General features: G+C 44.7%; 1 protein-coding gene across 7 annotated transcripts in view; it reads left to right on the top strand.

The window, feature by feature from the left end:
- The first annotated feature begins 293 nt into the window (after positions 1–293).
- Positions 294–17988, top strand: part of RAD54L2 (RAD54 like 2) — a 72311-nt gene continuing 54616 nt past the window's right edge. For 2 of the 7 annotated variants that reach the window (XM_075514399.1, XM_075514392.1), the window contains exons 1-3: positions 295–448; positions 2058–2153; positions 16727–16835. The gene's annotated coding sequence lies outside the window, so the exon portion shown is untranslated. Of the gene's footprint in view, positions 449–2057; positions 2154–10293; positions 10433–16726; positions 16836–17988 lie in introns of all 7 variants that reach the window. The other 5 variants (XM_075514393.1, XM_075514396.1, XM_075514397.1 and 2 more) reach the window with 5 other exon arrangements.

The raw sequence follows: 17988 nt of genomic DNA, 5'->3' as shown, positions 1-17988 counted from the left end.
AGCCCCTCGGTGGGCTCCCGGCCGCGCACGCCGGGACCGTCGGCCCCGCTGCCGGGCCTGCCCGGGCGGCGGATGGGGCCCGAGGGACTCGGGCGGGCCTTGGCGGCGCGGAGCAGCCCCGTCCCGCGGCGAGCAGGCCCTGACGGCCGCCGAGGGGAGCGGGGCCCCCTCGGGGCCGGGGCGCCCCGTCCCTGCCGCGCGGCTCCCGCCGCCTTCCCGCCCTCTGGGGCGAGGGGGAACCTTTCTCCGCCCTGCGGAACCTTTGCGGCGGAGGCGCCTGTTGCCGCCCGGGGGATCCTGCGGCTGCTCCAGCGGGGGGTGGGGGGCCGGACGCTGGGTGATGCGGCCCCCGAGCGGCGGCTGAGCGCCGAGGCCGGGACGGAGGCGGGCGGGCGGCCGCCAGCTCCCGGGGCCCGCCGCGGCCCGCAGCCCCCCGCCCCCTGCCGAGGTGAGAGCTCGGCGGCGCGGCGCGGCGCGGGGCGCTGCGGCGCGGTGGGGGCGGCGTCGCCACAATGGGAGCGCGCCGGGAAGGGGCGCGCCGGCGGAGGCCCGCGCCCGTCCGCCCGCCCCGCCGGGGGTGCGTGGGGAGCGGCGTGGGGCGACGGCCGCCCGGCCCGGGGGGGCAATGGCGGTGGGCGAGCGGACACCCGGGCTAGGGGGGGTGGCGGGGCAGCGGCTGCCGGACCCGGGGGGAACGGAGTGGGGGCGGCGGGGAAATGGCCACCCGGTCTGAGGGGACCGGGGGCGGGAGGGCGGCGGGGCAACGGCCCCGGCGCTTGTGGAGCGGCGGGGCAGCGCCGCCGGGCCTGGGGGGGCGGGTCCCGGTGCCGGCGGGGTGGGGGAGCCGGGGGCTGCGCGGCTGCCGGGCCGGGCTCGGGGTGAGCCTGGGGGCGAGGGTCGGGCCGAGGCTGCAGCCGCCCCCCGGGCCCCGCCGGCCACCGTGGGAGCGGGGTGGCCGGCCCGGGGACCGCCGAGCCCGGGCTTCGGGGCCGGCAGGGCAGCGCGGCTCGCCGCCCTCAGCATCCCGCCGAGTTTCGGTCGGTGCACGCCGCGTTTCGGGGCCTAAGCGATCTTCCGATCTGGGGGGGCGTGGGGGGGGCTGCACCTGCCTCCCGCGGGGTGTGCTGGCTCCTCGGGCGTGGGGCCGCGCTGGAAGGAGGGCGCTGAGCCGGAGGGGCCTGGCGGAGTCCGGCTGTGCCAGGTACAGTGGCTGTCACGCTCCTGCTGTGCCTGGACTGCAGCGATCTGTGGGACTGGTAAACAGACACGCAAAGTAATAATTTGGTGTCTGTGTGAGACTCGTTGGTGAGCTTTGGAGGGAGAAGGATCGGTTTGTTGAGCTGCTACCTCTTCTCGCTTGAGCCTGCCTCACTGCTTTTTAACTTGCTCCCTCCATGGAACAGTTTATGGGCTGCTTTTGCTGGTGGTTACGATGGTGACTGGGTGTTTCGGTGCTCGTATTTGTAAGATACTCGTAAACTCCGTTAATTTCCCCTCTTGCCCCTTCATCGGTTTGTACAAACCTGGTGCTTTGAAAAGTTCTTAGCACATCGCTTTAGCCTATATGCAGGCGGAGAATTTTTATTGCGAAGAAAGAAAATCTTTAAAAGGAAATAATGGAGCTCTTTTTTCCCTTTTTTATGCTAATAAGATGCTAATGATCACATTTGCTTGTCTTTTAAACTTTCTTAACGTTGGATATTCTTAGTGGGATATTCTTTGTACGGTTATCCAAGCATCGTGCCTCGTGAATAATCACTTAGCCCATAGGAAATCGCTGCAGAAACTGTATTGGTTTAAGATGTTCCTGCTGCCTGGTTGAAGGTGGTAACTCCCCTCCCCGACTTAGAGTAATGGACCTTGTGAGCACTCTGTCAGCTTCAATGCAAAATCAATTAGTTTAGAATAAACAGCCTTTGTTTTGCTGGTTCTGCTCTAGGGGCAGTAGCACCCAGAAGAGGGATGAAAACAAAACAACCTGCTTAGACCACTGCAGGTGCTTCTGATGGGGGCTCTGACATGGCCTTGGTTTGCTAAGTGAGGCTTTTTTCCCCCAGGTGTGAAGCTATACATCCTGAATATACAGAGCGAACAACGTAGCTTCTCGTCCTGTGACCTTATCAGCATCAGAATATAGGGGTTGTTCATTAACGGTAGGTGCTGAATGTGAAATTTCCAAGAAAAATGCAGTTGCTGCTTTAAGGAAGAACTGTTGTGGATGTGTGATGTTTTCTGGGTTAACGCTGCCTCAGAGTGAATACCACCTTCTCCTCCCCCAAAAAAGCTGTATGTTTAGCCATTGTGTTCCACTTGTACTACTCGGGTAACTGGTAACTTCTGCATCCCTAAAATCTCTTGAAATTCCAGTTTTGATATTTGAGAGTATGGCAGATCTTGGACGGGAACATTATGTGCTCTTTTGTGGAGAACCAAACAACATGTCTTCTGTCTCGTCTCAATAGTGGTTGCATTTTAGCAGAGATTTGAAAGGTATAATCTGGCACAGAAAATTGTAACAGGCCATTATAGTGTTCTCCGGGATCCAAGTTGATGTCGTAGAATAATTCAGGTTGGAAAGGGCCTCAGGAGGTATCTAGACCAACCTGCTGCTCAGAGTGGGACCAACACCAAGTTCAGACCAGGGCTTTGTTAATTCAGTTTTTAAACCCTCCAAAGACAAAGATTCATCCGTCTCTGTGTCCCTGTTCCAGTGCTTCCCTCTCCTCACAGGGAGAAACCTTTTCTTTATGTCAGGTCACAACCTCCGCTGTTGCAGTTTTTCTCGTGTCCTCTGCCACACGCCTCTGTGCAGAGCCTGTGCACAGCCTTCCGTCTTCTTGATAACCTCTGTGTAGATATGGGAGATTGGCTGTCAGCTCCCCAAAGCCTTTTCTTCTCCAGCCTGGACAACCCCAGCTCTCACAGCCTCCTTTCGCACAGCCAGTGCTCTATCCCCCTGAGCATCTTGGTAGCCCTCCACTGAACTCACTCTGGTTTATCTGTGTCTTTCTTGTACTGGGGGTGTCCAAAACTGCACATGGTGTTTCAGATGGGTCTGAAAAGTGCTAAGTGAAAGGGAGCGATCGCTTCCCTTCATCAGGCAGGCTATGCTCCCGCTGATACAGCCCAGCGTGCCGTTAGCTTGCATTCCTGCCAGGGTGCACTGCTGACTCATGTTTAGCTTGCTGTCCACCGTGTGTTACATTTTGTGTTTGTGTGTACATATGCATGCATGTGCACGTATGTATTTGTATACACATGCACGCAACCATTGTCTCTCGTCCTCCTGCCGTGCATCTCTGAGAAGAGCCTTGTTAACGTGTATGCGTGCACATATATGTGTGTATGTAGACACACGGGTGTCCAATAACGCCTTCTGCAGCACTGAGCACTAGTTTCTCCATCCCCTCCCACACATTCCAGTTGTTGCTAGTGGTGACTGTTGACTACTTGGCCTTTCCTAACTCTTCTACTGTCACATGTGCCCTTCCAGCTAGTAGGTCTGCCTGTTGCATTGCCTTGACTTTGTTTCTCAAAATTACGGTGTTTCAAATACCTCTTAGAGATGTATCAAGTTACTAGGCGAAGAAGGGAGTGGCAGTGGAGCCAGACTTTTCCCATGAGGACCGAGTTGAATTCTGTTTGATCAAATTCAAATCCAGAATGTAATAACATAGGAAGTGTGTTTTCAAATAGTGTTGTTTATGGGTATGAGTTAAATGAAACATTTAGATACAATATTTTTAAGAATGCAATTAGTTGCAGTGCAGTTACGTTCGTGTAATTTCTTTGAACTTGTTTCCTTCAGGTGCTTAGAAGTTTTCGGGAGCGAATACCCTGTAGGATAAATATTCTCTGCTAACAAAGTTCCTTATTTTAAACTTAATTCTGGAGAACTTTGTTCCTGCAGAGGTTAAGTACTATTTGATATTCCTAGATACTTGGTACAGATATAATTTTGAGACGTGTTTTCTGTTTACACAAAATAACTTCTACATAATATTTTCCTGATTGTCAAGTGTGTTGAGTTAATTACAGCTGCGTTTGTTTCAGAGAATGCAGATTGCAAGACAGGAATTTGTTGTGTTTAAGCAACATTTTTAGCTATATAAAAATAAAAGAATTTATGGAGAGCTGCAGTTTCCCCCTGCCCCCCAAACTGGTGTTTATTAAATTCTTGCACCAACACAGAACTAGTAGAACTCAATGTTCGGGTTCGGACTTGTAGAATAGCATGTGTAGAATCTGATATTCAGGTAATTTGAAACAGTGAATGAAAATTTCATTTCTTGTTAACTTTTAGAAACCTTAAGTTTAGTTTCTAGGGTTTTATGCTTATTAAGAAACAGAATCATAAAGATGAAGGGGAATGATAAAGTAACACCATTTGTTTGAGAAAGGGGCAGAATTAGTTGATGAAATCAAGTGTCATTACATACTGTGAGAAGGAAGAAGGTGGAATTACAGGTAGCCATGAGAGGGGAAAAACTGTTGAACTTTAGAAGGTGGTTGGACCTCTGAGAATATGGTGGTGGAGTTTTGTTGTGGTTTGTTTGGGGTTTTTGGGTTTTTTTTTTGTTTTTTTTTTTGTGTTTTTTTTTTTTTTAAGTCATCGTTCTTTTAAACTAGCTAGCTGGTGACTTTGCATTCTAAGTAATCCTAAGAAAGTTACTGATCAATATTTCCTATGTGGTAACCAGCAAATGCTAATTGCACATATTTGCCAGCAGAGTTAGTATATCTGAAGTTGAAACAAGTTTTGGGGAAAAAAAAAAAGGGGGGGGTGTGAAAAAGTATATATTGCTTTCAGCCATGCAGATATAAAACTTAACAAGAATTGTTGCTTTGAAAAATACCTCAAAGTATAGAAAATAGGCTTTTAGAAATTCTTGAAGGTCAGACATACCATGGACTCAATTTTATGTCTGAAGTGGAATAGCAGAATGCCAGTTTAGTCCTGCACGTGAGACTGATTCAGTGCTATTGTAATCTCAAAGCAGCTGTGATAATTTAAATCGTCTTCTTGCTCAGTGGTAATGCTAGAGTTGGGGTCAATCTGACACCTCCAAAAATCTTGTGGCATTTGGAAAGTAACTAGAGCTCATTTGAAGGGGGGGGGGGAAGTATTACATCACTTTAATTTAATAACAGCGTTTTCAGCATGCTCTAAAATGTGTAAGTAGGAGCAGTGATTTGAAGCACTCTGTGGTGGCCTGTCAGCTTGTCCCAAAGCTGCTATTCTGCAGGTGTATCTGCAAGTTTGAATGCAGAAACAAAGAAAGGAAGAATGAACCAACTTAGGTATTAGTGAGAGTTATTTACTCAAACATCAGAAAAGATGTAAAGGCTGGTATGCACCTGTCTGGAGGAAGTATTGATTTTGTGCTTGAGAAAAGTGCTGAATAACTTCATGACTGAAGATGTCATTCAAGGGTGCAGAAATCTTAAGGGGAAGACTTTTAGCCAGTTGCTTCAAAACGAGGCTGAAGAAATGTTAGATGCTGTCAGTGTGGCTTATAGTATAAATACGGAGTACAGCATTCAAACCTTATAAACAGTGCCCGTTACTACTGTCCTAAATCTTAGGAGGAGTTTTTGTCCTGCGAAGTGCAGTTACCATTAGCTTCTTGAACACCTATTTGAAAAGGAGGAGAGTTGATGAGATCAACCAGCTTCTTGCCAACATGACTTGCTGTGACTCTCTCCTCCTCCTCCTCTACATATGCGCATGCAGTGGTACTGTTAGAAGCTTTAGTAGATGCAATACACTGGCACAAAACATTTTCTACTGCTATAACTGAAATTCTAGCCAAATGTGCTGGTTTTGGCTGGGGTAGAGTTAATTTTCTTCATAGTAGCTAGGATGGGGCTGTGTTTTGGATTTGTGCTGGAAACAGCGTTGATAATACAGGGATGTTTTAGTGTTGCTGAGCAGTGCTTACACAGAGTCAAAGCCATTTCTGCCTCTCACCCCACCAGCGAGTGGGCTGGGGGGCACAAGGAGCTGGGAGGGGACACGGCTGGGACAGCTGACCCCAACTGCCCAAAGGGACATCCCACAATGTATGGCGTCATGCTCAGCATGGAAAACTGGGAGAAGAAGGAAGGGGGGGACGTTCAGAGTGATGGCGTTTGTCTTCCCAAGTCACCGTTACGCGTGATGGAGCCCTGCTTTCCTGGAGATGGCTGAACGCCTGCCTGCCCATGGCAAGGAGTGCATGAATTCCTTGTTTTGCTTTTCTTGCGTGCATGGCTTTTGCTTTCCCTATTAAACTGTCTTTATCTCAGCCCCCGAGTTTTCTCACTCTTACTCTTCCGATTCTCTCCCCCATCCCACCGGGGAGGAGTGAGCGAGCGGCTGGGTGGGGCTCAGTTGTTGCCTGGGGTTAAACCACGACGCCAAGGATTAAGCATATTAACAGAAGCTCTCTTCTGCCACTGTAGTTCGTTCTACGCTGGTGGGCTTTTGCTGGCAGATAAATAGAAAATCAAAGTTGGAAAAGCTTAATATACCCACATGCTTTCTTGTGTTACAAATACATCAAAACTTATGCTGAACATGAGGAGGACTTTGATCGAGGCCTAACATGCAAAACAATGCACTTTACATAATGAGAGCCTTAAGAGAGGCACTAAACTTATAAAAGCAATTAAGGAGGTTTTGCAGTGATTTGGCAGGTTACAGGCGGATAACTTTGCTCTGGCATTCTCTGTGGAAAGCTAGCTTGATCTAATTAACAAAGAACTGGAGCTATACAAGGGCAGAATTGATTAAGAGCAACTACAGAACCTTTCCATTACTTAGCCAATATGGCTGATCAGGTACAAAGAGTTTGTAGGGCAAGCACAGTATGGGAAAGAATTGAAACATGGTGGAGGTAATATAGAATCATAGAATAGTTTGGATTGGAAGATACCTCCAGAGATCATCCAGTCCAACCCCCTTAATATGAGCAGGGACATCTTCAACTAGATCAGGTTGCTGAGAGCCCCGTCCAACCTGACCTTGAATGTTTCCAGGGATGGGGCATCTACCACCAATCTGGGCAACCTGTTCCATAATCTTGACTTGTACTTTCTTCCCTTGACAATGAAAATTTTTACCTAAAATTTTTGTTTGTGAAGAAAGCTTTCCTAGCCCATCAGAACCGTGGAAATAATGTTTTAGAGATATGATAATTCATCGAAGATTTTCTCCAGTCTCTGAGAAACGCAAGTCTTATCCAGGATGTCAACATCAATTAAGTGTGGGTTATTATATTTGGAGTTGTTGAATCCAGAATAAATAGGTTGTTAAAGTGTAGTGATTTCATGTGAATTGCTCTAGCTGTGTGTTGCATCCGAAGGCTAATACAACAACAACTGACTGAACCCCAAACCAAACAAAAATCTGTGAACCTGAAAAAGCCTGGAAAGGGATTGTGGGCTGGAGGTGCTCACACAGCCTGCTGAGTCAACTTGGAAAATGGGATGTTACTCAAAAAGGAATTGATTACAGAGGGCTGGTGGTAGGATTTACTCAAAATTAGTGAAGTAAAGGAAACTACTATATGGCTGGTGAGTGTCAATGCTCTGGAAGATAAAAAAATTATAATTAAAGCTCTTGTATCAAACATATACTTACATATGGGATTTGTGTGATAATTATATTCCTATTCCTCCTCTAATACTAATCAATGAGGGTATTGTTGAAAAGTGAATCTTGTTCAACAGATATGGTTTCATGTATGGTCAGTGAATCAAAACCTAGGTTAAAAATGGTAGATGTAGGAAACAGAATATGAATGGAGGATTTTTCAGGGACTTATAGTAGTCTAGTACTTTGTAGTATTTTGATCAGTGGCCTGGAAGAAAACATGAAATTGGAGCTGATCAAATTTGTGGATTATGTAAAGGTTACGCTGAGTGGTGAAGCATGAAGAAGGAATGGCAGCTGTACAGTGTCCTCTGAATTGTTTGGGTAACTGGGTATAATATGGCCATATATGTTTTTACAGAGCTGGAACACAAAGTTATGCATGTTGGGGGAAAGACTGGAGGCTGTAGGTCTAGAATAAAGAATTGTGCTTCCAGAAACCACTGACCTTGCAAAGGATGGCAGGAGGAGAGCACATGTATGGCAATATGTGAGTCCTCAGATTAACACTGTGGATACAAGGGCTACTAAAGTAAGTTAATTACTTTTTAAATACTAATGTGCATCCATAATAATAGGAAATACTGAATAAGGACAGAGGTGAAATCAGTTTGGGAATATTTTGACCAGGTTTAATGTTAGTGTTTTTAAAGAGATGTTCAAAAGCAACAAAGATGATGTAGTGTTCAATGTTGCTTGGGTGATTAAGTCACTCATAAAGCTTTTTCTTAAAGTGCTCAATTGGTTTAGCTTATCGTGAGGTATTTAAAAGTTTCTCAATTTTCTTTGGGCAAAATAGGCTGTGTACCAGCGGGCTCTTTAATCTAGTGGAAAAAGATATGATAGCAGCCAGTGCCTGGAAGTTAAAAAGATTACTTCAAATTAGGAAAAAGGCACAGATTGTTAACAATGAATGTGATTAACCGCTGAAGGCATTAGGAAGATGCTTGTAACCATTAAGGGAAATTAGGATGTCTCCATCTCTCGAAGTCATCAAGTCAGAATGAAATACCACTTGAAAGATATGCATGAGGAGTATTTGCACATGTACACTGTCCACGTACTTGTAGATGTACGAGTGTACATGGCACCACACAAGTACAGGAGTATTTGCACATGCGAACAGATCTCACCCAGTCGTGTTCAGACTAGGTCTCTCTTCTTGCCTAAACTGGAGTTAGTCAAATTATCTGATTATTATAGTTGTTCATTTGTAGCACTCTTTTAAATCTGTTAAGTATATGTTTTCTGTCAAGGGAATAAATGTGCTTGTATGAACCATGTACTTAAATGGAATCGAATGTTTGTGATCTCTCTTTTTGGGAAGCACTGTCATTTTTGAGGATGGGAAATGAAGGGGCTGTATGGGGAAGGACAGGGATGGCTGTTTAATTTCCTGAACAAACTGGAATGTCTGCCCCAGACTTTTTCCTCAAAAGTCTCATAACATGCTCTTAAGAAGTCTAGTCACCAGTAGTGAGAGGTAAACTTTATATTGTTAGTGTCGGGGGCTAAGTCATTACATTCTGTAAAAACTACTTTTTAATTGGGGGAAGAAATTACACATGCTCATGGTGGCAGAGGTAGTTTTGAGTGTGAATGCATAAGGATGCAGTGTCTTGTATTTCTCTGCCAGTATGAAATCAGCGTGTTTCTTGTCCACCAAAAGAAATAACCCCATGCAATGCTGCAGACTTGGGGAAGAGTGGCTGGAAAGCTGCCCGGCGGAAAAAGACCTGGGGGTGTTGGTCGACAGCCACCTGAATATGAGCCAGCAGTGTGCCCAGGTGGCCAAGAAGGCCAATGGCATCCTGGTTTGTATCAGCACTAGTGTGGCCAGCAGGACTAGGGCAGTGATTGTGCCCCTGTACTCGGCACTGGTGAGGCCGCACCTCGAATACTGTGTTCAGTTTTGGGCCCCTCACCACAAGAGAGACATTGAGGGGCTGGAGCGTGTCCAGAGAAGGGCAACGGAGCTGGGGAAGGGTCTGGAGCACAAGGCTGATGAGGAGCGGCTGAGGGACCTGTGGTTGTTTAGCCTGGAGAAAAGGAGGCTGAGGGGAGACCTCATCGCTCTCTACAACTGCCTGAAAGGAGGCTGTAGAGAGGTGAGGGTCGGTCTCTTCTCCCCAAGTAACAAGTGACAGGACAAGAGGAAATGGCCTCAAGTTGTGCCAGGGGAGGTTTAGACTGGATATCAGGAAAAAATTCTTCACCGAAAGGGTTATCAAGCATTGGAACAGGCTGCCTGTGGTGGTTGAGACGCCATCCCTGCAGGTATGTGAAAGACGTGTAGATGTGGTGCTTAAGGACATGGGTTAGTGGTGGACTTGGTAATCTTAGGTTAATGGTTGGACTCGATGATCTTAAAGGTCTTTTCCAACCTAAACGATTCTATGAAATGGTTTCTGTTGTGTCCAATCTGCAGAAGTGGTTAAGGACTTAGGGGAAAAAAAAAAAGCTGCGAGTCCTCTCCTGCCTTGGCCATTATGGAGATGATTGATTGCCTGTGGGTTCTCAGTGGCCCATCAGGACAGTTAGTTTGGGATGTTTTCCTAAACTCCTTTGGGAGTGTGATGGCAACTAGTCCGGTCGTGACAGCAGCTTACTCCTGGTAGGCACCTTTCGAGACACCTTGATCTTTTCCCCCATCACAGGACAAGTGCATGCCCAGTCATGTGAATGGAGGAAGGGCCGTGGGACATAGAGCGTGCAGGAGCTGGCTGCTTTGCTTGTGGCAGGTTGCTGCTAGATGGCCTTTTCCCCAGGTGCTCCCTCAACTTCGGTAGGAAATAGGTGCGTACACCGAACAGCTATTGTGCAGAAAAGATGTTTCCAGCAAGCATCAGACGTAATACATGTGTTCACTAGCTCTGGTTTTGGGGAAGGGCAGGTGCTATAGCGAATTACTTTATCACTGAAAGGGACTGTCCTGCTGGAATAAGTCACCTCCTCAGAGCGTTTTCCAGCCAAGTGCTACCTTTCCCCCTCTATTGCGTATATTATTATTTCATTAAGACAGGCAAGGTCTTGTATTCTTTTCTTTGCACTCTTGGACTGTCCTGTGCAGGAAGACTTAAAGATAAAATCCTTTTGTTGAGGGAAGCTGTTTATATTTTAATCTTTTAATTTCCTTGCCTCTTGAAGGGGGTGTGCCTCTCCTTTTGTATCTCTCGCTCTCCTTACTGTTATCTTGTCTGACCCATTTTGCTGACAAAGAGACAGCAGTAAAGAAAGAGAGACAGAAGTTGTTATAAGTGAACAGTTTCTTTACTTGCAGCCTTACAGTGACTCCTTTAAAAAAAAAAAAGTGATCTTCTGCCTTCTTTTTACAGTTGCTTCTGCTCTAGGAGTATTTTAAGCTAGAACGTCCTTCCCCACTGCATTTTTCTCCTTGCCTGTGGCTGTTGTAGGCAGTTGCATCACTGAAGGGCTGGTAGAGTCTTGCATCTGGCCTGGGGTCTCATGCCTCAATGCAAGCTTTGGAGAGTTAATACAACTTGTGTAGCCCTGAGATTTTGGTGATTGGCAAGAGCAAGGCAGCAATGATGAGTTATAATCATAGTCTAGACAACATTTTTGAGCTCCGTATGTCATTCTGGAGGGCTGTCAGCCTCCACTGCAGACAAGACTTGGGAGGACGCAAAGGTTAAACTCAAGGCTTCTTTCTCTTTTTTTTCTTTTAAAGGTAATAATTGTGAACTAGAATGGTTCTGAAAGTAATGATCCTTCTATTTCTCAATCTGTTGCTGGTCTCTTTCGGTTTTAAAATATTTTGGAATATAGTTTTCCTTAAAATATACTGTCATGTACTTTTAATGGAATTCTCTAGTTTTTCAAGTCTTGCTGCTTTAATTACAACTGTTGTTATTGTGGAAAAATTGCACCACAAGAACTGGAGTAGAGTGAGAGATGAGAATGAAGAAACTGCAATTTAGCTAACATTTTTTTTTCCTAATTTCCCTAAGGAAACTATAAAAAAAACTTTGAATACAGATGCTCTTTCTAGATTTCCAGAAATAATGAATCTTCCTTTTAAACTTCAGCTTGTATTTTTTTTAACTTAATAAAAACCAGCTCACCTTTACCTGACAGAAAATGGCTTTGAAAGTTGAAATTTCTGATGTCTTTTCCTTGAATAAAAATAATATTGCTATCTCACCTTCATTTTTTACTGTCTTTAGGTCTCAGGTTAGCTAGGTTGTATTTGTTATATGCTAGCCAAAAGAAACTCAAGCCTACCCTTTAATGGGCTTTTTGAACTCTTACAGTTTCTAGGTTTTGTTTTCTTCATGGGTGGCTTTTTGATTTGTGTTTAATGTCTTAGAAAATAAGAAAGCACAACAAAAAAGGATGGGGCAGAGGGGAAGCAAACCAATGTGGACTGTTCCTCTGTGAAATCCCATCAGTTTCATGCTGCTGCTCCCCATGAGTATTATCAGCTAACTCCACTTCTCTCATTATTTATGGCAGAGAAGATTGAGGGGGAACAGAGTTAATTGTCCAGGAGTCTGGATGAGATTTTGGGGATGGGGGAAGGATTGTAGAACTCGGGAGATAAAGATTCCATTTTTTTTCTACTTCGTTTTGTCCAACTGTGCTGGAACTCCTCCTACATCCTATACCAGACAGGTGTCTTTCTCAGGGCTGCTGAGGGGACCTGTCTCTTCTCTCCTCACTTGTATCTTCACATGTCTGTGGCATTATTTAGTATGAGGTGGTAAAATGAGGAAGGGGTTACCTGTGGCCTGGGTCAGAATATGGAGACCAAGAGTAGCAGTTTCTGGAGTGGCAACTTCATTCCTAGCAGGAGAAGGGATGAGAGAAGGCTTTTAGGACTTCATGAAAAAGATGGGTATGCCCCCTTGAGCAGTTTGGGTGAAGTTCAAGTGTTGAGTGAAACAAGCACAAAGCAAGCAGGGAACATGCATGAGAGGCTATGTATACCAGTATGTATTTATGGCCAGGTGTCCACAGTGGCCCTTGGTTGCATAGGATGGGTTGGTGGCCCTGCTCTTGTGGGAAGGTTGGTCCTCAAGTGGAGAAAGCAGTGCATGCCAGGAGCCGTGCTTTTTAAGCAGGCAGCAAGGTATAGTGTAGATTAGGAGCAAAGCAAAGTTTTCTGAGATCAAGAATAAAATAAAAATATTGATTCCCTGAAGAAGATCTTGGGAAGAGGTCTATGTTCTAGGACAGCTCAGGAATATCTACTTATCCCAGATATAATAAGACAGAACATGAAAACAAAGAAAGGTAGAAGACTAAAGGAAGTGATTTTCTATTATTCAGGTACTAAAAATTAGCCCTTGATCTCAGGCAAGGGCATCATGGCCAAAGCAAGTTCCTCTTCATGAGCTTAAAGAAATTATCCATCTGTTCTCATGGTGCAGATTGCATCACTCCCCTTTGTCACCACGTAAAGGTGTTCCTTTCATGAGTCCTGCTTGAGTGCATTTGGGAGAGGACCTGCCCTGACCTAGAGAAATTTCTGTCAGTGCTAGTTACCAGTTCCTCTAGGTTAGGGCAGCTTATCTTCCTGATCCCCAGAACAGAGCCTTATCCTTTCTTTGCCCCTTTAATGCTAGTACCCACATGTAATTGCAAGGACCCATTCATAGAGGCTATCATTAAATATGTTAAATGTTCAGGGCTTACCTGAGGAGGTCTATTGGTATTTTGCTTTGAGCTCTGGGCAGTTTAAAGGTATGGGGAGAGAGATGCACGCAGCAAGGGTGTCTAACTGCATGATATAATTTATGGTACTTTTGCCCTTTGAGTGGCAATTGCATTGATATTTCAATTAAAAAAACCCAACAAAATGAACTTCAGAAATAGATACCTCTCCACACAAACCACATAGTGATGCCATGACTATTTAAAGAAAGAGACAATTGCGAGGATTAAGTATGCGAATGTTCATGTCTCACCTCTGCTACGTGCATGATCCTTTTGATTGGTGTGCGTAACGAAGGTAAGGAAGCTTTGTCACAAGGACCATCTCAATTTATCAAATCAAAATGCTGTCTGTCTCCTGTCCTGGAGCAGCATTCTGGCTGCTAAGACCATGGCCCTGTGGACAGTGATGCCAGCTCGGTCAGGCCATACCCAGGGCTGCTTGTTCCCACCCTCTGACTGTTTTTTCCTCTGTGCCGGCACAGCTGTTCATGCAACTTTGTAGTAAATTACATTTGGGAACTGAATTTTGCTTCCGGGTTGTTTTTCAGCTGAATCAGTCTGCTGTCCAGCCGCGCAGATAGTTGTGCTGGCACAGTGCGGGAGCGGTGTGCTAGTGGGAAAGAGCAGCTGCTGCAGAGAGTGTGTCTGAGGCCTGAGAAGCTGCAATCAGCAAGAGGGAAAATGGGTAATTTTATCAAGGCCAAATGTTTATTACCCTTCTGGTGCCTGTGAAATCTGAAAACTGTCTGTCAATGTCTGGGCATGTCGCTGTCTCTCTAATTGGTGGGATTAGCATCAGGTTTTGGTTGCCATCTTCTGTTTATCACTCTCTTCTCTTTTATTTAGTTTTTGCATTTATTATTTGCATCACTCCCTGATGAAAGCGAAAGAAACAGCATTCATAGTGTAACGTAACTGACCAGAGGTTTAGATTACTCTTGCAGCATTGCTACTTAACGCTTACGTGAAAAGGTGGCTGGCTGTGGCTTCTCCTTTCCAGAAGTAGTGCAAGAGTTGTATATTCCTTCCTTAAAAAAAGTGCCAGGGCTGTGGAGTGTACCTCAGCAACCTCAAACACAAGCTTCCGGGCATAGGAAATAAGAAAAGTCAGATTGTTTTTGCAGGGGATGTTGGGGTGTGGGAGGTAGCAGGAGGAATATTTTCTTAAATCAAGAAGTTGTTGGTAGGAGTGGTGTCATCGGTTGGGTTTTAAGTTTCTTGTCCATAGGTGTCAACAAACTGAGGGAACAGGGCCAAACAATAAACCTTATAAAATCAGTGCCTTTTGACACTTAGTGTATGAAGTGTACCGCAAGCTCTAAACAGGGTAAAGCAATTGCCTTGAAAACTGGATGGCAAGACGACTATTGCATAGAATAGAGAAGATTTGGGGTTGAAGAAGTTAGCTGCTTTTGAGATGAGATATTTGGGGAAAAGCTGTTATCCCAGAAGAGATTTTTTTCTGATTTTCCCTCAGTCCTGGGATGTGGTCCTGTTATCTCTGGAGGAGAATTTCCTGGGGAAGCTTGGTTTTTTTGCAGGGGGAAGCTCTTAACTCTGGACAATGCATAGTGAGATTTACCCTAGCCAGCATTTTTAAGTTTCTGTCCACTGTAACTTCACATCCTGTTCTCCAAGGAATGTGAGTAGCTAAGGCCTTTATTATGTGATCTGAATTTGTTTATTCTATAATGACAATAGTTAACTATTTGAGAGAAATAAGGCCCAGATAATGAGCAGAGAACACTGAGGGAATGGGTGATCTGCTTAGTCATGCAGCCTCTGTAAGGAATTGTTTTTTTCTGACTCTCCCTTGAAAAAAAAAATGTTTAGAGGTGCCTTTTTCTTCCTTATGTACTTACCATAGCACTCATGAAAAACAAGAGAGGAGATCTTATATTTCAACTAAATCAATACTTCTGGTCAGTGAAATGCTTATTTTAACAGAATGAGATACAGAGCTGTTGGCCTCTGCTGCTAGTGTGGAACCTTTTTGTGAATATATATATGCTTTTATTGTGATGAGAAGGTGCCTCCTCTAGAAAGTCTTTAACTTTTATCATTTGCCTCCTTCATTCCTAACGGAAAGAGAACTATGAATGAAATTGAGTGAGATTTTACAGCGTTGCCAGTAAATCTGCTCTGGAAGTGCCATGTAACTAGTTTTCTCTGTTAAAGTATGCTATTAATTGTACCCAAGAACTCCCATCAAAAGAAGAGTTACAGTTACTATTCAAATTTCTGAGTTCAGCCCAAATCAATAATGATCAAGAATTCCTACCATTAGACAAATGGGTAGTTTGAGTAAAATGACTCGGCAACCTTGATTCAAGACTAATAATTCAATAATGCAACTAGGAGGTCAAGAGGAGGGGAGGAAAAATAGAGACGGGACAAGAAATTCCATTCCTGTTTTATTTTGGGAGATATCAGCAGCTGAGCGTAGGGATGTTGACTTCTTACAACATATGGTCCCCTTCGCTTGGGATGGTAACATGTCAGTGGGACGCTAGAAGAGCTGGCTTGCCTGCAGTTCCTTCTGTACTTGCTTGCTGGGTACGGCAGCCAGTCAAGCAGCATTTGCAAATGCTAAATGAGCTTTGATAGAAAAAGTGGTCACTTGGGGAAAGCAGTTGATTGAAACTTGCACTTAACTTTGAGAGAAAGAATACCCAAAAGGTTATGGTTTTTTGAAGATCACAGCTGAATGCTCTTTATCATTCTGCTTCTGAATCTTGGAAACATAACGTTTGGATTCTGCCTGGGTATGAATACCTTACAGTATTGTCTGTTCAGTAAGAACCGTACTACAAAAGGCATTCCTAGCATTTGTGAAAATTAAGTGAGTTTATATGTTTGGGAGATAGTGCCATTCTTACTCTAAAAGAGTTGTGTCTAGTAGCCAGCAGCTACTTCTGTAGGTGACTGTCGTGGTGCTTATTCACCATACAGTGTTTTTTAATAATTTGCTGATATGTCCCTTTTCAATTGCACCTTCCTGTCTTAGCATTGGATATGCTTGTGCCTGCTCATAAGGGTAATTAATGTCCTGTTTAACATACGTCGGGACTGGACAGTTGGGTATGTTTACCAAAAGGGTATGGTGACCTGCAGGGTGTGTTATCTTTGTGTTAATATTTGCGTATCTCCTTAGCCAAACTTGCACTGTGCTGCTTTTAAAGCTCTTTTGAAAGTAAGCTCAAGTATGTAGAATCATACACTCACAATTTTATAAACTAAAAATGTAATATGTATATCAGGAGACTCATAGTTCAGTTTCTTTTGTGAAATAATACTTATTATCTCTAATTGGGGTGTTTTGTGCAAATGTATGCAAATGATCCCCTGAACAGTGTGTTGGATTGTTTGTACTGTATGGCGAGAGGCAGTAAGCTGCATTCTTTTCCCTTGCAGGCCTGTCGAAACCATTGGGAGGTTTTGAGCCAGCGAAACGCAACCAAAGTGGCGATTCCATTACTAAGGACAAAACCACGGAAGGCTATTTCATCCAGTTGCTTTCCACGTGAGCTGCCTATAGTGTCAATCCTAAGTGTTATCAAAACAAACGTATTTGTGCAGGATAGCTAAGGATCGGTCTGACTGTTTTATTTTGACCTGTTTAGTGGGAGAGGCAAAGACCTACAGGTTTTGGTGACTTTGTTCTCAAAACCAGCAGAAAAGTGACCTTTATAAGTGGCATTTACTGTAAATTTTTCCAGCACTGTGCAAGTAGAATGTTCTGTTGGAGGGAATGACTCTGAAAGAAACCCATGTTTCTGACAGTTTTTAATCCTTTAATGGATTTTTAATCTACAGTGGAATCCAATAAAAATTAGTTTAATGTCTGATTGCTTGACAGAGTGGAGCAACTTGGGTCTAACATATGCTAATTGTCATCTTCATATCATGCGAGTTCAAAACTGTTTATTTCCATTTCCTCCTACTTCAGGATTTTTTGGTTTTCTTCTTTCTTTTTTTTGCTTTTGTGCAAGTTTCTTTGGTAAACTGTAGGTGGCATAAGTAATGCTTTCTCGTCGCTAGTGTAATTATCATTGCTGGAGGTGGGGTAGGGAATAGAGAGGAACAAAACCATGTTGAATTCTTCCTTGTTCTAAAAACTGCATAAACCAAACCCCCAGGTTTTAAGTCCAGTTCCGGAGAGGAAGAAAGATGAGGCATCAAAAACAAGCTCCCAGTCCTCTGCAGCTCTTTGTAGTGCAATGCAGACATATGACCAAAGGAAGAGTTAAGTTGTGTTTACTTTGTGATCTGTTGATGACAGTGTGCAGTGTGACTGGCCTCTGTCTCACAGGGGATGGTGGGTTGCCCTGGACCGCTGCTGATGGGAAAGCTTGTTTCCTGAGCAGAGACACAGTCAAAGGCAGTGAATCATTCCCCCGTAATAAAATGTGCTTCTCTGGGAAGTGAAGAAAGAAGAGTGTGTGGATGGGGCGATACTGAGAAAACAGGATAGATCAACTAGGCCTTTCAGCATTGGGAAAACATGCAATTTTCCTCATTCTGAAAGACGAAAACATGTTTGAGCTGTATCAGTCTGTTTCTGTGGGATACTTTTCAAGGAGGTAAGCCGTAATGTTAGCCTATCTCAATGACCAAAACCATAGCTTGTCTTCCTAGAGTGACAGTGACTGGTCTTTACTTGAGAGGGGATTAGC

The sequence above is a fragment of the Mycteria americana genome, chromosome 11 (genome assembly GCF_035582795.1).
Source record: "Mycteria americana isolate JAX WOST 10 ecotype Jacksonville Zoo and Gardens chromosome 11, USCA_MyAme_1.0, whole genome shotgun sequence".
Classification (NCBI taxonomy): Eukaryota; Metazoa; Chordata; class Aves; order Ciconiiformes; family Ciconiidae; genus Mycteria; species Mycteria americana.
The sequence above is the reverse complement of the archived record's forward strand: the minus strand, read 5'-3'. Positions and strand labels throughout refer to the sequence as shown.